The sequence below is a fragment of the Orcinus orca genome, chromosome 20 (genome assembly GCF_937001465.1).
Source record: "Orcinus orca chromosome 20, mOrcOrc1.1, whole genome shotgun sequence".
Taxonomy (NCBI): Eukaryota; Metazoa; Chordata; class Mammalia; order Artiodactyla; family Delphinidae; genus Orcinus; species Orcinus orca.
The window spans coordinates 14,303,353-14,330,731 of NC_064578.1; the positions used below are offsets into that span (position 1 = coordinate 14,303,353).

Sequence of the window (27,379 nt, forward strand, 5' to 3'; positions counted from 1 at the left end):
GTGGAGAAATATAGTCACATGCCCGGTTTTATGTCAGGTCCCCTGGCTTTACATCAGGTGCCCCAACTTTATGTCATGTGCCCTGGTTGGTATTTTTTGTTTCTTGGTTTTTTTAATAAAACTATTATTATTTGTGGTTAACCAGAATATGTAGATGAAAAAAATAGTCAAAAGGATCTACATACAAGCTAATAGAATTAGTAAATTATTTTAGCTAGGTAGGTCCCTGGGTAGATCAATAAACAAAAATTGTATTTCCATGTACTTACAACAAAAGAATTTGCAAATGAATTTGAAAATGAATTCCATTGTAAGAGCATGAAAAAATATTAAATACCTAAGCATATAAGTATATCCCCCTTATCTGTGGAGGATATGTTTTAAGACCCCCCAGTGGATGCCTGAAATTAAGGATAGTACTGGACACTATGTATAAAGTTTTTCCTATACATACATACCTATGATAAAGTTTAGCTTATAAATTAGTCACAGTAAGAGATTAACAACAATAACTAATAGTAAAATAGAACAATTATAACAATATACTGTAATAAAAGTTATGTGAAAGTGCCCTCTCTCTCTAAATATTTTATTATACAAATTTAATGCCTTTTCCATCTTTTAACTAAGCACTTATCACACACTGTGGCCGTACCTTTTGCAGCTTGAGGTTCAGCAAAACTAGCACAAATTTCTTTTTCTTTCTTCACAATTTCATAGAACATTTGTTCTTACTAGATGTTAGCAACCTCAGCATAGGATTTTTTTTTTCCTTTACTAAGTCAAGAGCTTTCACCTTTTCACTTAAAGGAAGAACTTTATGGCTTCTCTTTGACATATCCGAATTGCCAGCATCTCTACTCTTGCACTTTGGGGCCATTATTAAGTAAAATAAGGCTTCCTTGAACACAAGCACTGTGATGCTGTAGTAACCAAGCAGGACCTACGGGGTCTTCCCCGGAAAGACCCCTCCCCACCGAGTCCTCTGCTTTGGGTCCTCTGTGAAGTACCTAGCTAACAGTATCCGACGCACGTTTCCCGAGTTGTTTTACAGATGCTAAAACCACCACTAAATGGAAGAAGTTAACTACTTGATGACCATGATGAGCACGTAGCCCCCAGACTGACAGGAGCCTCAGTATTGATAATGTTAACCCCTGTGACACCGCCCTCTTACCTCACATCAACCAATCAGAGAATTGTGTCCGAGCTGATCACCTACCCTGGGATTCCCCTTCCTCAGCTTGCCTTTTAAAATGCTCCCTGAAACCCACGGAGGAGTTCAGGTGTTTTTGAACATTAGCTGTCCTGGACTCCTTGTCTGATGCCTTACAATAAACACTACACTTTCCTTCACCATAACCCGGTGTCAAGTAGATTGGTTTTACTGTCCGTGGGCAAGTGGACCCAAGTGTGGTTCAGTAACACAGTGACAGTCGATTTGACAACTACGACGGCTGCTAGCTGAATAACAGCTGGGACAGAGCAGGAGGGCGTGAGATTTCATCACGCTACTCAGAAAGGCTCACAATTTTAAATTTATGGATTGTTTATTTCTGGAATTTTCCGTTTAATATTTTCAGACTGCGGTTTGGTGCTCTGGTTTTGCATAAATCTCGTCTGTATTACTTAAAATGGCTCAGCATCCTGAAAATTGACCATGGTGAATTTTAGGGTTTAACTTGCTAGCCGCTTGATCTCAAATCCCTGGATTGACTTTGAGTGTCTCCTAATAGTCTGCAGTCATGTGTCAGTTTTATATTGAAGCAAACATCAAACCTCACTTAGTTATGGTATTTGGAGCTTGCTTACTCATAGCATTAAAAATAATTTCAGACAACTTAACTGAAAATAATAAGACACTACCAAATAAAAATAAATCATGACTAGCTTGTTACCAGGGAAATAAAAATATGGGTCTATAAAACTGAGGCTGCCTCCAGGGGACACCTCTACACCACCTGGCTCTGGCCTATGCTTTCAGCCCCACAGCACTGTTTATTTTTGCAAGTTTTAAAATCTTCTGCCTGAGGGTCTGGCTTCCAATCAGCCTGAATCTAGGTTCTGACTGAGATTCCCCTGCTTTGGAACACCGACTGGTCTTAGCACACCCTCATCTACTACAAGCTATTGAAAATAAAATAGGCTGCTTGGACAATCACTGAGGTTTGAGAGACAACAAGAGTGAGGCAGGATTGAACGGTCAGGCCCATCTCCTGCAGGAGGCCACTGCTTTAAGTCTGGCTGCTTTATCTAATGCATAGAAACCAACAGAGAGTCAAGCAAAACGAAGAAACAAAAGAACATGTTCCAAACAAAAGAACAAGACAAAACCTCAGAACCAAACCTTAATGAAGGTACTTATTAGACTGAAATAGACCTGTTCAAAACACAAAAAATTATTGAAACACAAGCATTTGTGTGGTTCTGGATTAGATACTAATTTGGACAACCAGCTATAAAACACATAATTGGAACATTTGGAAATTTTATATCATGTTTCAGGTATTAGGTGAGATAAAATTTATTGATGTGTAGAGACCAAGATAGTCAACTGAAAAAAAAAAAAAAAAAGATAGTCAACTGAAAAAACATATTATTGTACAATGTGTATGATCTCTATAGTTAAAAATATAATATTACAGAGGTTTATTAGGGCAGTGAAAATGCTGTCTATGATACTGTCATGGTGGATACATGTCATTATACATTTGTCCAAACCCATAGAATGTACAACACCCAGAACAGACTCTAATGTAAAGTATGGATTTTGGTTGATAATGATGTGTCAATGTAGATTCCTTAGCTGTAACAAATGTGCAAAATCTCTGTTTCGTCTCAATTTTTCTGTGAACCTAAAACTGCTCAAAAAAATCCTTTAAAAATATAGATACATAGACTTCCCTTGTGGTGCAGTGGTTAAGAATCTGCATGCCAATGCAGGGGACACGGGTTCGATATCTGGTTCGGGAAGATCCCACATGCCACGGAGCAACTAAGCCCATGGGCCACAACTACTGAGCCTGCACTCTAGAGCCCGTGAGCCACAACTACTGAGCCCCTGTGCTGCAACTACTGAAGCCCGTGCACCTAGAGCCCATGCTCCACAACAAGAGAAGCCACTGCAATAAGAAGCCTGCGCACCACAACAAAGAGTAGCCCCGGCTCACCGCAACTAGAGAAAGCCCACACACAGCAATGAAGACCCAATGCAGCCAAAAATAAATAAATAAAATAAATAAATTTATTAAAAAAAGAAAAAGAAAAGAAAACGGACCAGAAGAACTGTTCCCATGCACAATGGATGGCGTCTGTGAAAAGAAACACCCGTTTATTTGGATGCTATTTCTTTATCAAGGTGCTTATTCACTGATCCTTCTTCTAGGAAGCATGCTAAAGATACTGCCAACATATTACATCAGCACAGGAGCTGAGAAGCCAGTTGAACGTTTCTCTGACCAAAAATATCACATTTTCAAGGCAACCATCTCACCTGTGTGTGGGAAGAGGTGGGACTCTGCTTCCAGGCGATACCTATGTATTTTAGTTTGCTCGGGCTGAATTTACAAATACCACAGGCTGGGTGGCTTCGAAAAAGAAGTTTTTCTCTCAAGTCTGGAAGCTGGAAGTCTGAGATCAAGGTGTCAGAAGGGTTGGGGAATTCCCTGGCAGTCCAGTGGTTAGGACTCTTTGCTTCCACTGCAGGGGGCACGAATTCGATCCCTGATCAGGAACTACGATCCCACATGCCACGTGGCATGGCCAAAAAAAAAAAAAGGTGTCAGCAGGGTTGATTTCTTCTGAGGTCCCTCTCCTTGGCTTGAAGATGGCAACCTTCTCCCTGTATCCTAACGTGGTCTTTTCTCTGTACATGCCTGTGTCCTAATTTCTGCTTCTTAATTGAGTTAGGACCCATCCCAATGACCTCATTTTAAGTAAAGTACACCCTTTAAAGCCCTATCTCCAAATACAGTCACATTCTGAGGTACTGGGGGTTAAGATTTCAACATGTGAATTTTAGGAGATCTAATTCGGATCATAAGACTGTTTGGATACTCATGCTTCCTCATCTCTCTACCATATTCTGAGCAGACTGGGTATTTTGCAGCCAAGACATCAATCACAGTAGTCCCATTTCTCAGAAGCCACATGAATGACTTACAAACCTGATGATTTTCTGCTGAAAGCCAGAAGACCTAAGGAGAGAAAGATTTTGACTACAAAATAAGGTTCTCAGTTTTCTAAGCTCTTATGTGACATAAATATGAATTGAGAAAATACCCCAAACTAGAATCATAATAACAGGAATAATAGTGACCCTCACAGGGGACCAGAGGATGTCCTGACTGTGACGATGACATCCAGTGGTCAGATAACAGGATGTGATGACATTCTGAGTGTGACCTCGGGGGCTACAGGTTAGAGGACAGGATGTGAGGATGTCCTGGGTGTGACCAAGGTGTATGAATGTCCCCTCCCTCCCGTCACAGCCCAGGTCTGAATGTCCCTCCTCCTGTCACAACCCAGGGTCTGAGTGTTCCCTCCCTCCCATCACAGCCCAGGGTCTGCGTGTCCCCTCCCTCTCGTCACAGCCCATTGCCTTTCGACAATATTGAAGGTGACCTAAAGGTCCAGAAATCCCCTCACCCTCTGTGTCTGGGAAATGGCTTCCTGAAAAGACCCCTCCCCACAAAGACCCTGCTGAGACTCAGGAGCCCCCCTTTCCTGACCAGGCCACACAGACCCAGTCCCTCCCCGGGCTCATCAGCCAGGAGCTGACCCGCTCCTTCCCAGGATCTGTGAGAACAAGGGCTGGTGACCCACGCGTCCCCCTCCTCCCCGGCCCGAACTGCAGCCGCCGGGTCAGAAGCCCTGCTCAGGGCACCTCCTGAGTCGGGGCCCTTGATCCACGTGCCGTCAGGCCACATTTCGTGCCAACCCCTCGCCTGGGTCTTTATATTTGTGTTTATTTACTCCTCTCCACGGAGAAACCGCCTTTGCCCCAACTCTCCAGATGCTTCCAGACCTTGTCTCTTTTCCTCCAGATTATCAGTCTCAGAGTTACCTGTCACCACTCACAGTCCCTGCAGAGCCCAGAGATTTCTCCTTGAAGGAAAGGTTCTGGAGAAATCGGAGGGTTAAATAAGGAGTGCAGCCATTTCCCACCTGGTGCTGATGCCCAAGAGGGTGAAGAGAATGAGTGTTTTGTTAACGCAAGTTATTGTGTCCGACACACAGTGAGGTCAAACAAACTGAAACATTGGAGTTTGGAGTAGAGAAAGGTTTATTGCAAGGCCATGCAAGGAGTCGAGGCGGCTCACGTCCCCCAAAGCCTCAAGCTCCCGGGAGGGTTTGGCGAAGCATTTTTAAAGCCCAGGGGGTGGGGTGGGGTGGGGTCGGGTTGCAGGGTGTGTGGTCAGCTTGTGCACAGTTCTCTGATTGGCTGATGGTGAGGTAGCAGGGCGGTGCCACAGGGCTAACATTATCAGTCCTTAGGCTCCAGATGGCCTGGGGCTACGTGCTCATGGTCATCAAGTAGTACTTCCACCTGGTGGGGGGGGCGGGTTTCACATCTGTGAAACGACTCAGGAAATGTGCATCAAATACTATTATCTAAGGACTTCAGAGAGGAAATAAAGCAGAGGATACGGCGGAAGGCCTGTCCCGGGAAGGCCCCATAGCGTCCTGCTCCGTTACATTTTCTCGCTAGAATTTTAAAATCCTCCAAGTAATAGATCATTTGGGAGCATCCTGTGTCTTCCTGTTCATTCTAAGAGAATGTCCCTCTTGAATTTTAAGGGGGGGGGGAAATTCTTTATCTCATAAATATGCGGAGTGGGAGATCCACTTATAAAATATTATCAAGGTCACTGCAAAGGTTTCCAAAAAACCAGGACACAGCGCCCGGTGCTCAGACACTGGCTAAGAGGTTCCCGCCTGGATCCTCAGGCACGTCGGACGGCGGGGCAGTCACGACCCTCCTCCCACACGTGGGCCTCTTCAAGCGGGCCCAGATTAGCCAATGGCAGGCAGCTGGCTACATTTGCGAACGAGAGAAAACTCCTCAGCAGCCTGGGACCACCCCTGGGCGTGGCCTAAGGAGCCTGGTCCAAGCCAAAAGCTCCTCTGCGGAGCAACGCGCTGCGTGAGGAGCTCCTCTGGTCCGGCGTGTGGCAGGAAACTGTGAGTTGAAAGGAGAAGTGTTTGAGGGGGGGTCTGGGGGGAGCTTTCTCCTGAAAATAACTTCTGCTTCCACTCCTGCCGCCGACTTGGTGTTTGGTCTCCAACAAGCCCCTTTCCCCCTTGGCCTGGGTTTTCTTACCTGTGGAGAAATGCGTTAGATGCCGGCTTATTGAGTTTCCTCTGAGTTTGAGGTGCTCCTGCGAAACCCCCCCAGCCCCACGGCCCCTCCTTCCCACTCAGGCACCTATTGGTTTGGGGTTCTCAGTTGATGCAATTTTAATAGGTTTCCATCATTTCCTGAGGGAAAAATGGGAGGGAGGGTGGTTTGTTGCAGAGACGGATCTCACTGCACCTGGGAAGGCGGGACACTCATTTCCCCTTTAGCTCTAATGATAACCCTCCACTTTCATCAGCAGGTGAGTGAATGTGGCTTCTTCCCAATCATGGTACAAAATGTATAATTTCTTCTAATGAAATTTGATTTTAATGAGAGACTAGATCATAGGAGAGAGTAATTATTTAGATGGTATGCACGTGCCAGGTTAATTTTAAATCAGCTTTTAGATCAGTCTAAGTTATTCAATTAAGTGTTTTCGACTAGCGATTTCAATAGTTGTATTAGCACAATGCCTGGCAATGTAATTGCTTTTAAGATCCTGATCATTGTGACATCAAAGTCAGTGCCTGGGCTCTTTCTCTGGGCTGGTTTAAGTGTGTGTGTGAGAGTAGAGTGTGTGAGAGTGTGCACACACACGCTGGGGGGAGGCTCTTTCTCCTGATTTTTCCCCCCTACATTAGGACTTGTTTATTTTATATTTAGTAGTTTGTATCTGCTACTCCCCAACTCCTAATTTATCCTTCCCCTCCCTTTCTCCTTTGGCAACTGTAAGTTTGTTCTCTGTTTGTGAGTCTGTTTCTTTTTTGTAAGTAAGTTCCTTGTGCCATATTTTAAATTCCATATATAAGTGACATCATATGGTATTTGTTTTTCTCTTTCTGACTTACTTCACTTAGTATGATAATCTTTAGGTCCATCCATGTTGCTGCAAATGGCATTATTTCATTCTTTTTTATGACTGATATTCCATAGTAGATATATACCACATCTTTATCCATTCCTCTGTTGATGGACATTTAGGTTGCTTGCATGACTTGCCTTTTGTAACTAGTGCTGCTATGAACTTTGGGGTACATGTATCTTTTCAAATTAGAGTTTTCTCCGGATCTATGGGGTTGGCAGAACCCCAAGGACGTGCAGAGAGGAGGGGTTCATTACCGGGCTCCTCTGACTCTGCGGCCCAAATTGCCTCGCCTCGTAGAGGCGACATAGGTCTGCCTTCAGCACCTGATGGGGCACTTCTAGCCTGGCCAGGTGGCCCACTGGCCGGACAGCCTAACAGGCTTTCTGCGGTCTGACTGCCCTTTGTTTCTCTAGAGGCAGAACTCTAGACCCAGAAATACCTGGCTTCACTCTTGGGCTTGGAGTTTTCAAGCTGCAGGCCTGCGTGGGTTTTGGCATCTGGAAAATGGTGCTGGGGGTCGTGAATACGGAGCATGTAAAAACCGTGGTGTTTTGGTGCGCAGGCTGTGCTCATCCTTGTGCCCGTTCTCTTGAGAGTTCTCCGCAAACTTCCTTCTCCCTTGCCGTCTGAGCCTCTTTCTCCTGTCCCTGTTAGCACAAGTTCATGTGCCTGATGCACAGTGAGGCCAAACAAACCGAAACGGAGTTTGGAGCAGAGAAGGGTGTATTGTAGGGCTGTGCAAGGAGACGTGGCTCATGCCCCCCAAAACCCCGAGGTCCCCGAAGAGTTTCAGCAAAGCATTTTTTTTTGTTTTGTTTTTATTGCGGTACGCGGGCCTCTCACCGTTGTGGCCTCTCCCGTTGCGGAGCTACAGACTCCGGACGCGCAGGCTCAGCGGCCATGGCTCACGGGCCTAGCCGCTCCGCGGCATGTGGGATCTTCCCAGACCGGGGCACGAACCCGCGTGCCCAGCATCGGCAGGCTGACTCTCAACCACTGCGCCACCAGGGAAGCCCTCAGCAAAGCATTTTTAAAAGCCAGGTGAGGGAGGGGTGGATCAAATGGTATGTGATCAGCTTGTGCACAGTTCTCTGGCTGATGGTGAGGTAGCAGGGTGGTGTCACCGGGGTTAACATTATCAAGCCTTAGGCTCCCGGAGGCCTGGGGCTATGTGCTCATGGTCATCAAGTAGTTCTTCCACCTGGTGGTGGTGGGCGGGGCCGGGGGTTCAGATCTGCAAAACTCAGGAAATGTGCATTAAATACTATCATCTAAGGACTTAAGAGAGGAGCTAAAGCAGAGGATACGGGGGAAGGCCTGTCTCAGAAAGGCCCCATAGGGTCCTACATCCCCAGACTCCTCCCCTCAGCAGAAGGTTCTCACTTATCCGTCTGTTGAACAATCACTGATAGCCTCTATGCCAAAAGCTATGTTAGGCCCTGGAATCAACAGGAAGTTCCAGTTTTTGAACTCCTCCAACTTTTGCAGGATTGAGGGGCAGGCGTGGCATGAATCAGGGTTAGGTGACAATAAAGCCTGGGAAATTGATATAAACAAAGCCTGTGATTGTGCCGTAAAGCACGGTCAGGTGCTGTAAAGCAGCGCCAGGTGATGTAAACCAGGGTCGGATGACGCAAAACCCGGGAAATTGATGTAAACAAAGCCTGGGGGTTGTGCCGTAAAGCAGGGTCACCGGCCGTAAACGTTGGGTGATTGACGTAAAAGAAGCCTTGGGGAAGTGCCGTAAATCACAGGTGAGGTAATGCTTGGCACCTGACCAAGCTGGGCTCCTGCTGCAAACCTGGGCACGTGACGTATGAATTGGGATATATGAATACCCCAATTATAACCCAAATCCAAAACTCTACATAATGTTTAGTGCATAGTTTATGGGGATTAAATACATCATTTATGTCAGACGTTACATTCCAACTTGAGGGATCAGATTTCTTGAATAGATACCTGCACAGGCCTTTTGTCCAAGTCCAGAGACCAGTATTCATTAGGAAGAAGTTCAGTGGCAGAGAAGAAAGGACACTGGGAATTAGGATATTTGTGTCCTGATCTTGGCACTGCCCCTGGGAAATTGGCATCAATCTTGTGTCTCTGTTTCTTAAGCTGTTAAACAAGGCAATTGGACTACATCTGTATTACTCAGGGTGCTCTAAAAACCGTCTTTGTAACAGCGCTTCTGGGGTCAGGAAACTTGTTAAAAAAAAAAAACCTGCTTACTCCATGGGGTTTTCAAGCTATAATATTAGAATTCCCTGGATGTCCAGTGGTTAGGACTCTGCTCTCACTGCCAAGGGCCCGGGTTCAGTCTCTGGTCAGGGAACTAAACTCCCACAAGCCGCGATTGGTGGCAAAAAAAAAAAAACCAACGCCCCCCCCAAAGTATAATATTAAAGTTTATATAGATAATATCTAAGAGATATATCATAGTATATTATGTACATGACATAAGAATTTTAACATGATAAATATTAAAGTTTATCTATAGTATTTATTATATATTGTGATATGCATTCTATTAATATTGTAAAATGTATAAAACTGAATTTTAGCAACCACGAGGCTCTGAGAAGTCTGTGGGGTCAGAAAAACAACAACGAGCCATAGATAGTGTTGACTACAGACCCTCTCTTCTGAGAAAGCTGTTAGCATCACATAGGCCACCTGGAGGATACTGGATTTGATGAGTGTAATATCCTCTCTACCTCCAACATGCTATGGATATCTTTAGAAAGATCTGGCTTTGGTGAAATGCAACAATGGCTTATCTTTCAGGAGGCTGAGGTGCTTTGTCTTTTTATCTCAAACTGTGCAAACAGTGAGGAGACCTGGAATGTTCAGAGTACACAGTGACGATAGGGAGGCTGGTGAGCCTCCTTTTGTTTTCTTCATAGACAACAGCGGCACCGTCGATAGCATCTTCTTTGGCTGTTAGGAAGGCTGCATCAATTCAGGTGTAATCTGCCCTTTCCAATTTTATTTTGACTCTTTGATTTGACGAGGGTGTTGTAATGCGAAGTTTTGTGTTAAAATAGAGAACACATTTAAGTCTTCGGAGGGAGTAGTGGCTCCCTTTCTCCACTTCTCAGCTCCTGGTCCCTGCGGAGAGGATCCGTGGACCCTCCAGCTGGGCAGTGCTGTCCCCACAATGACGTCCCTTCTTGAGTTGGGGATTTGCTCCCTGTGTTGCGCTTGGGGCAGGTCAGCTCTGGGAGGTGGCTCCTCCCACACCCTCACAGGAGTGGGAGGTTCACATCCAATCACGGCGCAGGAGTGTTTCGGCAAGTGCCGGGGGACTGGCAGACAGGCGGAGCTGCAGCCGGAAACTCTCCGAAGTCAGCTGTCGTGGTGAGTACCGCCTGCCTGTCTCAGTTCAGAGGCTCGAGATGGGGCGGTGGTGAAGGGTGGTCCGCGCTCCCCTCGGGTCCAGACTCCTCCTTCCTTCCTGGGACCCAGGGGCTGGAGGGGCAGCAGGAGAGCATGGAGGGCGGCGTGGGGGGTGGGGGCCGGGGGGAAGCCTCCACTCGCAGGCTCCGGTGTTCCCAGCGTAGAGGGTAGGAGACCCGCTGGGTCAGAGCCGCTGAGCCGGCAGGAGCCCCTGGACAGTGGCTCACAGGGGGCGTTGACAAGCCCACTGTCCGCTGGGCCACTAACCTAGTCGGTAGGACAGGTCTGGGTCAGGCAGGAACTGGTAGGCTGAGGCCTCCTTTCCTGTCCTTATGCTGCGGGGACAGGGCCATCCAATCTGGGCAGGTGGGTGTGGGTGAGCACCTGGGGAGCCCACTGAACGTTCAGGGGGCCTGATGAGTACTTGATTGGCCCAGTGAGCATCTTGGGAGCTCGCTGAGTGTTTGGGGAGACTGGTGAACATTTGGGGGGCCCAGTGAGTGCAGGAGGCCTGGTGACCATTCGGGGAGACTGCTGAGTGTTCGAGGGCCCGCAGAGTATTCTGGGGGCCTGGAGATTGGGGAGCCCACTGAGCATTCAGGGGCCTGGTGAGCATTCAGGGGGCTGGTGAGCATTTGGGGGGGCCTGGCGAGCACTTGGGGAGCCCGCTGAGCATTCCTGGAGCCCTGGCGAGCATTTGGGGAGCCCGCTGAGCATTCCGGGGGGCTGGTGAGCATTTGGGGGCCTGGCGAGCGCTTGGGGAGCCCGCTGAGCGTCCGGGGGCCCAGGTGAGGAGGACGATGGGAACTCCAGTGGGTTTGCCAGCAGAGAGCACGCCCATCCATTCCTTTACCTGAGAGCTATTTCCTGAGTGTCTACTCTGTGCCAGCCACCACCTGCAGGTGAGCGTGGTCACAGAAGGAGCCTTCCTGCCATGGTCACAGGTTGGCGGCTCAGATGTCTCACCTTGGCCATCCAGGAGGGTCAGCGGGACTGGGCCCTTAGCTCATCTCACACCCGCTGCATTTTGTGAAAGTGTCTCCTTGTGCCCACCTGAGTCCCGTGTTGACTGAGGAGGCAGAGGGTGGAGTGGATCCAGCTGAGGAAGGGCTGGGTGGGGAAGGCATCGGGGTGTGCGGGGGGCACCTGGCCTACTCCCAGGGGTGCTGTCCCAGGGCTCAAGGTTGGGGCTGCACCTGGGGAGTGGGGATCGCCTGGCCGGTTCTGGGATTGCGCTACTGCTGAGCACACCTGAATCTGTACTTGGAAACCAGAGAGCTGGGGTCTGCGGTCGAGGGAGAGGGTGGGTAACTCACACCTGTGCACCTGGGAGGAGGTGAGTGCCTGGCAGGTGCAGGATTGGTGTCCACGGGGATGGGACGATTTTCTTCCCACCATGGACAAACCCATGACCTTCTCAGGTGGGGGCAAATGGGAGGATGAGGGACTTGTTACAAAGTGACCCAGATTCTGATGAAACTGGGGGATGTGGGACAGGAAGGAACATGACACTCAGTGCTCAAGTGACCTGAATTATGGGGAGAGGCCTGGGGACATGGGGACGGGAGTTGGCAAGACACCCTGAGTGTCGTGTGACTTGTGTTTGGGGAGAGGTCTCCTCTGTGATGGGGATGCAGACACACACCTACAGGTGTCCCCACAGTGGTGACACAGACACACAGGTGCCCTACATGATGGGGGACATACATCCACAGGCGCCTCTGCACCACCCACGCCTGGGGCCTGCAATAAGTGTTTTGCTTTATGTCATCCTTGCAGTCCCTTTAGGCCTATAAAATAAAATCAAGTCTGGGTTAGAAAGGAGACTTTCATTTCAAAAGAATTATTGCGAGGAGGAAGGGGGATTATAACAAGGGGATGAGAGTGTGCTAGTAGGGGGAGGGACTATTACAACAGAGGGGGACCATTGTAGAGAGGGCCTATTACAATAGAGGCAGCACTATTTCTGTAGAGAGGGAACTCTTACCATAGAGGGGGCACTATTACAATAGAGGACGACTGTTGCTGTTGAGAGGGAGCTATTATAGTACAGGCGAGACTGTTAAAATAGAGGGAGGTCTATCACTGTAGAGGGGGGACTATTACTGTACAGAGGCTACTATTATAGAGGAGGACTATTACTGCAGAGGGGGGACTATGATAATAGAGCAGCATTGTAACTAGAGGGGGGACTGTTACTAGAGAGTGGAGTCTATAACAGTAGAGGAGCACTGTTACTGTAGAGGGGGGATATAACAATAGGGGAGGACTATTGCTGTAGAGGGGGGACTATGACTACAGAGAGAATTCCTGACAAGGTCTGGAAGCATCTGGAGAGTTGGGGCAAAGGCGGTTTCTCCGTGGAGAGGAGTAAATAAACACAAGTATAAAGGCCCAGGCGAGGGGTTGGCACAAAAGGTGGCCTGACGGCACGTGGATCAAGGGCCCCAACTCAGGAGGTGCCCTGAGCAGGGCTTCTGACCTGGCGGCTGCAGTTTGGGCCAGGGAGGTGGGAGATGCGTGGGTCACCAGCCCTTGCTCTGACAGATCCTGGGAAGGAGCGGGTCAGCTCCTGGCTGATGAGCCCAGGGAGGGACTGGGTCTGTGTGGCCTGGTCAGGAAAGGGGGGCTCCTGAGTCTCAGCAGGGTCTTTGTGGGGAGGGGTCTTTTCAGGAAGCCATTTCCCAGACACAGAGGGTGAGGGGATTTCTGGACCTTTAGGTCACTTTCAATATTGTCGAAAGGCAATGGGCTGTGACAGGAGGAAGGGGACATCCAGACCCTGGATTGTGGCGGGAGGGGACACTCAGACCCTGGGCTGTGACAGGTGGAGGGACACTCAGACCTGGGCTGTGACAGGAGGGAGGGGACATTCTACAAACCATTTACTCTGGACCCAGCATGAAACCATAGTGTGATGTGCATCACAGGTGGCGTTGGGGCAGACGCACTGAGAGGCTGCAGAGGCAGAAGAGTCTCACCCTTCGTGCAGCTGTCCCAGATAAACAATCACTGTTGTCTTGATAATGGAGGCGGTTTTGTGTTTGGAGCCAGGCCCCACTGGACTCGGGCCTCTCCTCCCAGGAGCAGGGAGACGGGGTTTCCTCCTCCATCACATTTCAGACACACGCCCACGTCTGCAGGAAACATTCTGAGCTGTGGTAGTGTCAGAGGTGTGTTCTGCCTTTAAAAGATGTGCACACGCTTCAAAGAGACAGAGAAGGAATTCCCACACTTTCTAAAGTAAATGTCCTACAAAAGCAGAAGGGAGTCTTCCTTTATTCTCCAGGGAAATTAAGCCCTGTGGTTTGGATTTGGATTTGCTGTACACTGCCTACTGTGCGTCCCGGGTGGACTGTGTAGGAACCGAGTTCCTCAGCCTTCTTTGCAAGTTCATCTGCACTGTGGCTGGATGTTTTTTGTTCTGTCTCAATGTAGATGAGGCCCCAGGAATTATTTCACTCGGTTGAGGATTAAAATTGCAAAGCAATGTGCGAGTACTGTAGTGCAACAATTACCACCACCGTCCCTGCTTCTGGAACAGCTGCCACTAATATTGGTCACAGGCACATCATCAGGTGTGTGTACCTGAGGATGCAGAGCAGGTGGGCGGGCCTAGGGGAGGTACGAGGTAGGTACAGGTGATCTTTCCGTTTTCAAGGCCACCTTTTTGATGGATTTTCCTGGAGCAACACTGCATCCTATAAATAGAAATGTCTGTGTGCTTCTATGGTACAGGGGTCATCTTAAAAGGTGGGGGTTCTTGTGACTGTACCTGGGAGTGACATTTGTTTGTTTACTCAACATATTCATGTTTGGGGTCAAGGAGCGTGTGTGAGGGCCTGCAATGCAGGTGTCGGGTGAGCTCCTGTTGGGAGTGACTCTGGAATTTCTCTCGGGGAGGGGCTGGGGTCCCTGTGAACGCCCTGCTGGGTTACCACCAGTTCCTTCCTTCCTTCCTTCTTTTCTTCACTCAGGCATGAGTGAGGCTGAGGTCTGCTGGGGTGACCCTTTCTCCTGTGGTGACAGTGCCCGGACGCAGACGTCCTGAAGCAACAGCATCCTTGTCTGGTTCTCAAGTGAGGGTGTCTGGCTTCACCACGGCCATAATCACGGACCTGCTGGTCAGACACAATGTTTTCTTCCTCTTCTGTCTCGTAGGAGCTCTGCCCACTGCTCTTGCTGATATCTGAATGTGCAAAGTGGCCGTGTTTATCCAGTTTGGCAAGTTGTGGAATTGAGGTGAAAATCTGGAAAATCCATACCCCTGGACACCTAGGTTTTGGGTGTGAGTCCAGCCAATGTTTCAGGGTCTGAGTTCTGCCAGGGGGTGGTGACAGGGTCATGCGCAAGGATGTACTGGCCAATGGTCAGGGCCCTGCTCTCCAGGGAAAGAAGAGCCAGCATGCCTGCACAGTTTATGATCTAAGATGATGTGAAGGACAGTGGTACACAGATAACAAAGATGATGCTGTGCTGATATCGTGTGATAACAGATAGCACACAATCCTGGTTCTCAAGGGCTCCCCCAAAAGGTGCATATACGGGCACGTACGTTTATTAGCTAAATTGATACCCAGGATGTAGCGAACAATTAACAAAAAATACTAGTGGACAGGACTTTGGTGTAAATTCCAGAGAGACCAGGGCTTCACGGGATGCTTTTGTGGATTTTTGCCTGGCTCCTGTTCCCCCACCACCCGTGCTCCCCTAGTCGACACACGAGAGCAGTTCTGGTATTGCTTGGAATTTTCTTGTAATTAAGGAGTAAGACTACGAACTCCACGTGTGTAGAACCTCACTCCTTCCTCCATGAAGTCAGCAGCCTCTGCTGAATCGCGTCCTGGGTTTCGGATGCAGAAGAGTGTTCTCTCGGTCTTTGCAATGCAACACCACAGACACACCCCTGCACATCCGGTCTGCAGGAGTCACACTTCTCCCATCACTTTCTAAGTCTAGACCATCAACAAAACAATCACCCAAGGCTGGGTGGTGGCATCTGCCGTTTCTGTGGTGTAGATATTCCCACGGTGGCCAGTTTTGAGTTTCCGATGTGATGTTCGTGAACGCGCAGCCGGGAAGAACCCCAGAGAGAGTTTCCACCGCACACACTCTGGGTGGGAGAGGGTAAGAGTGAGCAGAGATGGTAGTAAATGCAGTACGATAACCAGTGAGGTCTACAGTAATGGTAGTGAGTTTTGAGAATTCGCTGCCTTTATTCTGAATATAGTTTTCAGTGTAAGGCCGTAAGTTAACTGCTAACGCTGGCTGTGGTTAACAGTGGCTCACGCCATTTCTGAAGTTTCCAAGATGGCTTTCACGATGGATGGCAGCCCGCTCCAGCGCCCACTCCCCTTTCAGGTTCAGTGCCTGGAACCCAGATGTTAAACTGAGAAAAGGCAGACTAACAAGAGGGGAAAAAAGATGGAATGTGGGAGTTTATAAGGCAGTATTCCTCAAGGAGGCAGTGAGAATTGGGGGCTGAAATACTGTCCTGGGCTGGACAGAGGGAAGGGGTTGGTGGGGCGGGGATAAGCCGTGGGAAGTCAGTCCGGAAAGCCCCGGTGAACAAGAGGGTTAGTGGGGCTTGTGATGCAGATTCAAGTCGGTGCCTTTTTTTTTTTTTTTTTTGCTGGTGAGAGTTGTTACGTAGCCTCCTCTTCCAGGTGTGGGAGAAGAGGAGGTCCCTACAAGTGGGCATTTCCTTTATAAATGTGAATTTCCTTGATGGAAGGAATGCTTGTGCCCTGTTCTCAGAGCGTTTCCTGAGTCTGCTGGTTCTCAGTGGCCTTCTATTCAGAATAACCCTTATGCCAAACATGCACATTTGGGTTGGTGAGTCCTGGTTCCTTTCATTTGAAACTCAGTGGTTCTCCCTTAAAAGCAAAATGGGGAAGTCCCAGGAGTCACCTGAGCGCCTCGGTCTGGGATCATTGCGACCTGGCCCAACTTGGATAGGATCCACAAGGGCTTGGATTCCAGTCAGTACTCCAGCTGGCTGTGAAGGGGGCCCACTGGGGTGCGTGGTTGGGAGGGGCGCAGACCCACCCGTGTTCTCCTAAGGACAGCAGAAGTGTGTCTCCCTACACTGAGGCTGACCACACTCCTAATTGGGGTCCCTATGATGCAGCCATCCCACACTACAGAGCCCTGAATGTGGGGTTTTGGGGTCTGAGCCCTTGCCCTGATCCGCCAGTATTTCAGAAACCTGCGTGGGCGATGTGCGGGCCATTGTAGCTGGAGGGCACTGGGATGGAATCACCCCCGGGTGTGCTGCATGGCAGAGTGCAGCTCCAGCCACCTGGACACTTGGTGCTGGAATGTCACACCCCCGCCCCAGGTGGCCTGGGGTCCCGGGATCTCGCCTCAGGGGACATTTATGAGACAGGGTGTGACTGAGGGAGCCATGGGACAGGCTGCGAGAGAAGATGGAGACAGGGGTGCTAGTTGAGTATCTTATAGGTGGGGAGAGGGTTGGTGTCTGTTGCTGCTGAGGCAGAACAAGAACAAAGGGGGGTTGGCTGTTGGTGTATTTGACGCGGTATAGGGGATGAAAAATTTTTCCTCTACTCTCTTAGGTTCTGTCCAGGGACCTGCAAATTAAACTGACAACAGATTAACAGGAGCAAAAGGTTTATTATGTCTGTGTACAGAGCCCTGCACAGAAAAGAAGTGGAGATGCAAAGAGACAGTTAGACTTAAGGACTTATGTGCCATGTTAACACAGGGTGATAAGTTTTTGGAGAAGTGACAAGACAAAGGAAAACAGGTTTCAATTTCTAGGGACAGGAAGTTGTGGGAAGGTAAGTGGGGGAAAATAAGAGAGGACAGAGCTGACTTAGTGAGGTTTGTTATGCAGACTGAAGTCAGTACCATCTCAGATGATAAGATTGTTTCTTCCCTTCCTGGAACAGGAGAGGGAGGGGGACATCCTCGCAAAGGGATCAGGCAGATGGAGGAGGGCAGAGTTTTTCTTTTTGCAGCTTCTCAATCACCTCAACTCCAAATAACCCTTATGCCAAAGTGACGTATTTGGGGTGGCAAATTCTGAACCCCCTCAGCTGTATACAAAGAGTTTATAACAGCTGGATGTGGTACCGGTGGATGGACCTCCTCTAGACTGGAGGGAAAACTTCCCTACCAGAGGAGAGGGTCCAGAATGTTGGGGTGATGGCCAACATGCTTCGTGGTTATTGTGCGCCTCAGTTCTGAGTGCCTCACATGCTTTTAGCTCACAGAATCCACCCTGTGACCCTGTGAGATGGGGCACTATAACCAATCCCATTTTACAGGTGAGAAACCGAGGCCCGGATGGTGGGGTAACTGGTCCAAGGGTGGCTCGTTGGTGGTGGAGCTCAGGTGCAAACCCAGCTCTTCACCGCTCTCCATAGAGGATGGTGTCCGTGTTTCCCGGGGCTGCCGTAACAAACACCACAGACCAGGTGGTTAAACAACAGACATTCATTGTCTCCCAGGTTCTGGGGGCTGAAGCTCCGTGTTCAAGGTGTTGGCAGGGTTGGTTTGTCCTGTCGTCTCCCTCTTTGGCGTGTTCTAGAGCTTTCCCTGCATCTGCTGGTTCTTGGTGGCCTTTAGCTCAAAGTAATCCACATGCCAAAGAGGCACATTGTGGAGTGGTGTGTTCTGGTACCCTCGTTTCTGCGCTGACTGAGCAGGATTCTTGCTGAGACCGGGCTGTGCAGGCCCCGCAAGGATGGGGCCAAGGTGGAGGTCACGGACAGGGTCTGGGTGAGATATGGTTCAGGAGAGTCTTGGTCACCTCGGGTGGTCCTGGGCATGTGCCTGGTGTCTCTGTGTCCTGATATCCTCTTCCTATAAGGATACCTGTCATATGGGATCTGTTACCTTAGAGTGAAGGGGGATTGTGTCTGCCCACCCCAGCGCCACCCATGGAAAGAGACAGCCACCTCCTGACCCCAGGGCCTCAGGACATGACCTTATTTGGAAGTAGGGCCTGGTGCTGTAAGTAGTTAAGACAAGGGCATTGGGGTGGCCCTCGTCCTGTGTGACTGCGTCCTTATAAGATGAGGGGAGATAACAGACACAGAGGAGAAGCCACGTGAAGGTGAAGGCAGAGATGGGAGAGATGCAGCCACAGGTCTGTGGATGCCTGGAGTCCCCAGAAGCTGGAAGAGGCAGGAAGGACCCTCCCCTGCAGCCTCAGCACTTTGCAAGTAGACAGTTGCAGTGGGTGGGCCTGAACTGAAGGCAGTGCTGTGGCCCTTAACTGTTCTATGTTCCCCACATGGTGCCCTGAGGACAGCTCTCACAGGACACTGACCAGCAAGTTGGTTTCACATGAGACTGCAGGGCCGGTCCTCTAAACATGCAGGCCTGTCTCACCCTTCCTCCTGGGCTCCGGTCACACAGGATGACTGTGCACCGTGTGGGGCTGGGCTTTCAGCTCCTGCACAGGACCCCTGGGTGTCGGTTAAAAATGCAGGTTATGGCCCAAGAATGACAGGAGGTGAATTTCTCATCAGCCCTATACAGTGTGGGCAGGGAGTCACAATAAATTATAGAGTTAAAAGTAAGGGGGCGGGGGCGGGGAGTATTAACTCAGCCATGAAAAGGAGTGAAGCACTGACATCGGCCGCAACATGGATGAACCTTGAAAACATGATGCTCAGAGAAAGAAGCCAGACACAAAAGGACAATTTATTAATTCCACTAACATGAGACATCCAGAACAAGCAAACCCATAGCGACAGAAAGTGGATTAGTTCTGCGCTCAGATGGCTTCTGTGCTCCAGCCTCTCCCTGGGTTCGCCCCTCAGATCAGCCCTGGTGCACGAAGCAGCCTGGCTGGGTGCTGTAGGAGCCGTCACCCCCTGGCACATGCTGCCGGGAAGCAGGACCTGTGCGCGGTGCTCTCAGCTGCCCTGAGCGTGCTCCCCCGATTTGGCCCGCGGGGTGCACTGTCCTTCCTGGGCTTCCATTGAGGCCGCCTCCTGTTGGGGGCCTGGGATGCTGGAATCAGGCCACTTCTTGGACAGGGCTGCACTGCAAGAAGTTCCAGGGTTAGCCCGGGATCCTGACCATCACGTGGCCAGAGAAATTGGTAATGTTTTTGTTTGCACGTTGAAATGTTTAATGTCAGAAAGATTTTGTTTAGTTTCCTGATGTGGGTAAAGTGTGCGAGCCCAATGTTGATTTATTCTCCCAGAAATGTACATCCTGGTTCCCGCACGAGGGTGAGCCCCTGTCCAGAGAGGAGAGACCCCACATGTGTGACCTGTGCCTCCTGGGAGAGCAGCCCTAAGCTACTTTAAACCTGATCAAGTTCTGTCTGCATGGTAGGGTTAGACAGCTCCACGTCCTGTCTACACTGAGTATGTTTAGACCTGACCATGTGCTGTCTACAATGAGAATATTTAGACCTGACCGTGTTCTTTGTGCGCAAGGACATGGGGACCTGGCCTGGCCTCTGTCCTGGGAGCTTCAGGGGGACATGGATACCTGGCCTGGCCTCAGTACTGAGAAGCTCCACGCCTCTGTCCGAACGTCAGTGCTCAGACGTCTGGGGTCTGGAGCTGAGGTGGGCTTGTCTGGGTGACAGCGCTCTGCTCTGAGTGTGGTTACATGGCCCTCCCAAAGGAGCCATGGTAAGGGCCTTAGTCCTTACCCCTGCAAGGTTCACCTTCCCTGCAGCTGGTGGAGACTCCTCAGGTGGGCTACCTCATGATTATTCCAATTCACCAGCACACGCAGAGCGAGTAGGAAGGCAGGTTTACCTGGTGAATTGATTGCCGGGCACATGGATCTAGGTGTAAGGCCCATCGGCAGCAGGTGAGATGTGTCTCTGTAATCTCCTTCTGGTCAACCATCTCTGCTCAGCAGAGTCCGGACCTGCCCCTCCTCTTTCAGCCCTGCTGTCCTGTGAGTTTTCTCAACACCCCAGCAAATCAGGGGAGGACCAAGCCTGCCAGAACCAAGGTAGTGTGTTCAACTTCAGCACAAAAAAGTTAAAAACAAAAGTGAAAACAGGAGGGGGGACTGACTTCTCTGGGGCAAGTGTTAGGAGAGGAGACAGACCCTACACTTCTTTCTCTGGTCCCAGGGACCTGGCTTGTTCCCACGTTGGGGGCTCATGCAGCACAGCCATGGTATCCTGACCAGGGGGATGTGTGACCCTAGTTGCGGTGTCTGGGGATTGTGTGGGGCTCACCCCATCCGTGTGGGTCAGGCTCATGTGCAGACCCCATGTCTGCTCTTTGCCTGCAGTGTGTCTTGTCCCCTCTGAGATGTCCAACATCCGAATTGAGGGTGTTGCCCTGATTAACCTGTGGTCCCTTTTCTTCTCTTAACCTTGTCATGTTCATATGAGGACAGGCACCTTTGAGCAGGGTGGTCCTCCTGCTGAGTGACAACCCTTGGTGGTATCATGTTAATATCATAGCAGATCATATGTCTTATCTATGGGGTCGCTGCTGTCTGGGTTCCCGTGGACAGAGCTCAGGTAACACAGACTGGCCCCCCCTAAGAATGGTCCTCCACATGCCATGTGCCCGAGGTGGGGGACAGTGCTTTGACCTTGCACATTTGTAACAAAGGGGTCAGACTGGAGTCTCAGTTAACCAGACATTTTAAAATTTTAAATGAAATAAAACACACATCACACACCGTTTACCATCATCATCATCACACACCGTTTACCATCATCATCATCACACACCGTTTACCATCATCATCATTTTAAGTGCATGTTTCTGAGGCATCAGGTACATTCACGTTGTGGAGCCATTACCACCATCTCTAGAAAATTCCACGACCATGAAAGTCTCACTTCCATCCCCTCCCGAAGCCCTGCTGCCAACGACCACTTAGGTCCATGAGTTGTCGACTCTTGGGCTCCTATTTGAGTGGAATCCTGCAGTGTTTGCCCATGGAAGCTCTGCTTGTTTGCATCTGAATACCCTATATTTAGGGAGAGGGCATGTGAGGAAGAGGCTGTAGGAGGGACAGGGTGTGCGGGGCACAGATGAGCCAGGACCTGACCAGCCGCCTCTGGGGCCCTCTGCTCCCGTGTCTTGGGCTGTTCGTCATCTGCATCATTGCTGTCCACGCTGGCAGCCCTGGGGCACTGATGTCTGAGTGAGTAAGACTCCTCTGGTGCCCCGCCTTCCACCTGCTCTTCCTGCTGGTTGGGGAGAGGGCTGCTAGCTGGGTGGTCTCTGCTCCTGCAGCAGGAAGGACCCTGCAGGGGGGACCCACAGAGTGTGGAATGCGATCCCTGGAGCTTGGGGGGCGGGCCACAGCGTGAGGGCCGTGACAAATGCTCAGGCTGCCACATCACTGACAGAATGTTCCCAAGACCCCGCTCAGGAGGGAGTGGTGGGTGGCCCGGGACCCCAGAGACCCCCTTCCTGTCCTGGAGCTCAGAGAGCGCATCCTCTGTGGGCTCTGGATTCACCCCGTGGCTCACGCCATCTCCCTCTGTCCTGTCTTTGAAGGAAGGAGAATGATTTCTCCTGATTAGTGTCCACAATACATGTCTAGTCCTGTCGATATTATGGTTCTTTAATTTAGGTGTCCTGGAATAGCATCTGTTTTTAGGCCTAAAGAAGAAGCAGCTCACGAGTATAAAACATTTTCAGATGAAACTAATATTCAATGACTATGCTACTTCGTTGTTGAATTAGTCATAATTCTCCTGGTTTTAGATCTAATGTGGGGATTATAGAGGAGTAAAAATTTAAATCTTCATAATCTGTGTGTTCATAGCTTCAGTGTCATTGATGACCCACAGTTTTTACGTTTAGGGAAGGGTTACTGATTTCATGTATCATGTAAAAGATCTGTAATGAGGATAGGGCAATTAAGATTCGAATGATGGCCGGTACATGGTCCAAATTGTCTCTACTTGTGCATCTATTGTGTGTACATGAGTAAGTTTAGTTGTGAATATTAATGAAATAATACAGAGGGCTAGAGAACTTATTTTAAAAGTGATTATTAATGTACGATCATGAAAATGTAAAAGTTTTTCCATAATAGGTGATGTTGCGTCTAGAAAGCCTAGCTGAAATGGATTTGCCGTCGTGTTATACAGTATTTTTGTCTGTGATTCAACTTTCACAAAGTTACATAATTTTTTGCTATTATCTCACTTATTAATAAAGACATAATAGTTATGGTGTTGGCTTGAAACTGGTTGAGGATTCAGTTCCTTCCTTTCTTATTTTAAATTTACATAGGTATGATCTTCAAGTATAGAATATGGTAGAGGGCATTCATGTAACCATTCTGGGTTAGTAGTCGTTAGTTCCTCTTCGGAAACTTCTCATTTAGATGCAAATACATCTCAAAATTTGAAGATTATTAGCATTACTGCTGTTAATGAGATGAATGAGTGAAATATTCCTTGTGTGTGCTTGAGGGTAGCTGGAGTAAAGTCATGGCATCCCTGAAAAGCCAAGAAAGTGCTGCAGGGGAAAAACATCATATTTTCTACTACAAATAAAATTGTGAGTGAACTTTTGCTCATGTGAAGTGTATAACCTGAGGTTATTGGAAATCAGTGCACAAAGCCTCCTATAATAGTGAAGACTGCTCCCATTCACATCACATACTGGAATGTGCTACTGCGTAGTCTGTATTGTGGAAGACAGTGTCCTGGGATGAACTGGCTAAGATGATTCCTGTTAAACCACCTACTGTAAAAAGAAAAATAAAGCATAAGTCTCATTATGCTATACTATATCATCATCTCTATGAAGAGTTGTTAATCAGCCACTTTTACTGCTAAAGGAATAGCAATAGTTATGGTAGCTGATGTAAAGCATGCTCATGGGTCAACATCTATTCCTACGGTAAACATATGATGGGCCCACAAGATAAATCCTAAAAAGCCAGTGGACATGGCTCATACTATTCCCATATATTCCCACATATCTGTCCCAAATAGTATGTCACGATATGTGAGATTATTCTGACCCCTGGTAGGATAAGAATATAGACTTCAGGGTGACCAGAGAATCAAAATAGCTGTTGGTGTAGGATTGGGTCTCCTCCTGTAGGGTAAAAGAAAGCAGTGTTTAGATTTTGATCTGTTAACAGTATGGTAATTCCAGCTGCTAGAACTGAGAGTGATACAGTAATATGGCTATAACTAGGGCAGATCGAATAATGGTGTTTAATATTGGGATAATGGCTGGTGGTTTATATTAAAGATGGCAGTAATAAAAGTAACAGCACCGGGCTTCCCTGGTGGCGCAGTGGTTGAGAGTCTGCCTGCCGATGCAGGGGACACGGGTTTGTGCCCCGGTCCGGGAAGATCCCACATGCCGCGGAGCGGCTGGGCCCGTGAGCCATGGCCGCTGAGCCTGCGCGTCCAGAACCTGTGCTCCGCAGCGGGAGAGGCCACAACAGTGAGAGGCCAGAGTACCACAAAAAAAAAAAAAAAAAAAAAAAAGTAACAGCACCAAGAATTGAGGAAACATCTACTAAATGTAAGGAGAAAATGGTGAGGTGGACAGAGGCTCCTGCATGGGCCAGACTGCCGGCTAGGGCTGAATATATGGTTCCACCGGTACCAGAACCAGCTTCTACTATTGATGATATGAGTAGGAGTAAGACTGATGGGGGAAGTAGTCTAAAGTTTATATTATTTATTAGGGGAAATGCTAAATTGAGTGCCCCAGTTATTACGGAGAGAAGCCAGTTTCTGAACCTTCCAATCATAATAGGTATAACTATAAAGAAAATTATGACAAATGCATGTTCCGACTACATTATGGATTTGGTCAGCCCCCAGCAGCACTCTGTTGGCCTAGCTCAGCACGGATTAATGGACTTAAAGTGGTGCCTACTATTTCAGTTCAAGCACCAAATAATAAAGTCCTGATATCTTTGTGATTTGTTGAAAATAATCAGCGGTTTGTGAACATAGGTAAAAAAGGCTGAGCAAGTGTTAGACTGTAAATCTAAAGACAGAGGTTATGCCCTCTTTTTGTCAAGCCCTGGGGTGAATCAACAAATTGAACTGCAAATTCAAAGATGCAGACGTAGAGGACACGGTGGGGTGGGGAAGGGGAGGCTGGGATGTAGTGAGAGAGTGGCATGGACATATATACTACCAAATGTAAAACAGCTAGCTAGTGGGAAGCAGCCGCATAGCACAGGGAGATCAGCTTGGTGCTTTGTGACCACCTAGAGGGGTGGGAGGGAGGCTCAAGAGGGAGGAGATGGGGACATATGTATATGTATAGCTGATTCACTTTGTTATACAGCAGAAACTAATACACCATTGTAAAGCAATTATACTCCAATAAAGATGTATAAAAAAATTTATTTTAGGGGCTTCCCTGGTGGCGCAGTGGTTGAGAGTCCGCCTGCCGATGCAGGGGACATGGGTTCGTGCCCCGGTCTGGGAGGATCCCACGTGCCGCGGAGCGGCTGGGCCCGTGAGCCATGGCCCCTGAGCCTGCGCGTCCCGAGCCTGTGCTCCGCAACGGGAGAGGCCACAACAGTGAGAGGCCCACGTACCGCCAAAAAAAAAAAAAAAAAAAAAAAAAAAAATTCAATTAAAAAAAAAAGCAGCAGCTTCAGCTCTGCTGGCTCTTCTTTCTACCTCTTTTTTTCTTGATGGTGGGAGAAGTAGATTCAAGCCAGCTGACTAGAGAATTTACCTGTTAACTAAAATTTTGTGGGGTGGAAGCCCAGCAATGTAGTAAGGATTTAGCTTGAAGTGTTTGATTTGCATTCAATTGATGTAGGATAGAGTCTTGCAATCCTTATTTTCAGGAATTGAGTAAATTGTACTTGCTTAGGGTTTTGAAAGCTCTTGGTCTATACTAGCCTAAATTCCTAGTCCAGCGCTGATAGAATGGGTATTAAGGGTGGTAATAGTGTGGATATTGAGGATTAGTAATGATAGGAAGGTTATTCGTTTTGTATGTTTGAATTGTCATTTTATTTTTAAGTTATTTATTGAAGGGAGTATAGTTAGTAACATGGAGTATGTTAGCCGAAAGTAGAAATACCTGTTGAGTAAGTACTCTGATGGCAATTAGTGTTGGCAGAATGATGTGATTGTTTTTTGTTTTCTCTTGGATAATTACTCATTTGGGTAAAAACCCTGATGGGGTGGGAGACCTCCCAGTGATAATATGATGGTAATGATAAGGATTGTGTTGAAAGGTGTTTTGTTTAATGTGTGTGATAATGACAGTGTTGCAGTACATTAGCTGGGCATAAATAGTAAGAAGATAGCGTTATTCTGCACCGATAAAAGAAATTTTCACATATTGAGGTACGGGGAAGTCATTCTGGCTTATACATGATTTAACTCAAATTTTATGCTAACTTAAAAATAGCCAGTTTGTGGGCTATCAAACATACATTGTTCACCTGCTTTAATTGTTAAAGAAAAGGGCACACTGACCAGAAGTAAAGAATGTCCACGTTAAAAATAAAGATTAAATGCTTCCCTTCCTGGGATGCCAATTCTGGTAAGACCCTTCAATGATAAGACTCTTTCCCAGGTGTCAAGGCCATACTGACTTGTTGTGTACATGTGTAGTTTTTTTCGTTTTTATTTATTTATTTTTGAAATCTTGAAGGAATGTATCCCTGGCTTTAATGTTCTTTGTTCTGACAAGATATAAAACTGTACTGAAAACCATGCTTCTCTGAAGCAGTTCCTCAGAGTTACCTGAGACGTTGTCTTCTGGGATCTATAGTCCTCAGTTTGGCTCTTTTATAAAACAAAACTCTTTTCTATTCCTATTCTAGATTGTTTATTGATTATTTTCACTGAAATTACTTGGCATAGTTGGCAGGATATCAGAAAAACCTGCCTGAGGTCACCTGGATCTACTTTGGACCGGTGCTCAGGAGACCAAGCCTGGGCCCTTTGAGCCCCTCTGGCTTCAAAGTACCCTTCAGGTGCTTTGGTGAGTTCTTCCTCATATCTGGATCTCCTTGTGCTAAGTGACAGTTTGACTTTTATTTGAGCTGTTATCTTAAGACTTGGAGTCTTAAGGGGATACTGGTATATTTCCTAGGTGAAGAGGTCCTAGGGGTAAGTTTCCAGGGAGAGGACCTGGGGGAATTTCTAAGCAGGAAGGCCTGGAAGAAATTTTGGAGTGAACTGTGTTGGCTGACTTTTTTAAAAAATGGCTTAAAATTGGACATTTAAATTTAATTTTAGATGTGTACTTTATAATAGAATGAAACTAGAAGAAAGCGGGAAATTGCGCTTCTAAAACCTACCAGTTCCCAGGCAGGCATCCACCCACTGACACTCTAGCTGGCTTCGACAATTGGTATGGAGCTAATACTTACAAGTACTTACCTAATCCAAAAATGGCCAGGATGGAACTTTTTTGACATTCAAAACTGATTTTTGTGTGCACAACTAAAGAAAGCTGGCTTGATACAACATCTTTTCAAAATTCTGACTCTAAGAATAAAAGTACTCCTAGGAGAAAACTTGTAATTATGACTCTTATGTCCTTGAAGTGCTAACGCAGCCCACATTGTTTGAGACTACAGCCTTGGCTCAATTAGTGGAATGTAAAACTGAAGGGAATAAAAAGGCTTTTTAAACCTCAGGCAGGAAAACTATGAGATATCTGTGTCTATCTGGATGTGTGTATGTCTGTATGTACGTTACAAGTATGTTTCTACTTCCAGATGATATCATCAAAATGAGTTGATAGGGCTTCCCTGGTGGTGCAGTGGTTGAGAGTCCGCCTGCCAATGCACGGGACACGGGTTCGTGCCCCGGTCCGGGGAGATGCCACATGCCGCGG

General features: G+C 48.1%; 1 protein-coding gene and 1 long non-coding RNA gene across 2 annotated transcripts in view; one reads left to right on the top strand and one right to left on the bottom strand.

Annotated features, from left to right (window-relative positions):
- Window positions 1-6,060: 6,060 nt before the first annotated feature.
- Window positions 6,061-27,379, top strand: part of LOC117202602 (uncharacterized) — a 49,734-nt gene continuing 28,415 nt past the window's right edge. The window contains exon 1 of the long non-coding RNA XR_004485064.2: window positions 6,061-6,183. This is a non-coding gene — a long non-coding RNA (uncharacterized LOC117202602). The remainder of the gene's footprint in view (window positions 6,184-27,379) is intronic.
- ZNF19 (zinc finger protein 19) overlaps window positions 19,262-27,379 on the bottom strand; it is a 134,208-nt gene continuing 126,090 nt past the window's right edge. Inside the window, exon 15 of the mRNA XM_033434328.2 lies at window positions 19,262-23,635. The gene's annotated coding sequence lies outside the window, so the exon portion shown is untranslated. The remainder of the gene's footprint in view (window positions 23,636-27,379) is intronic.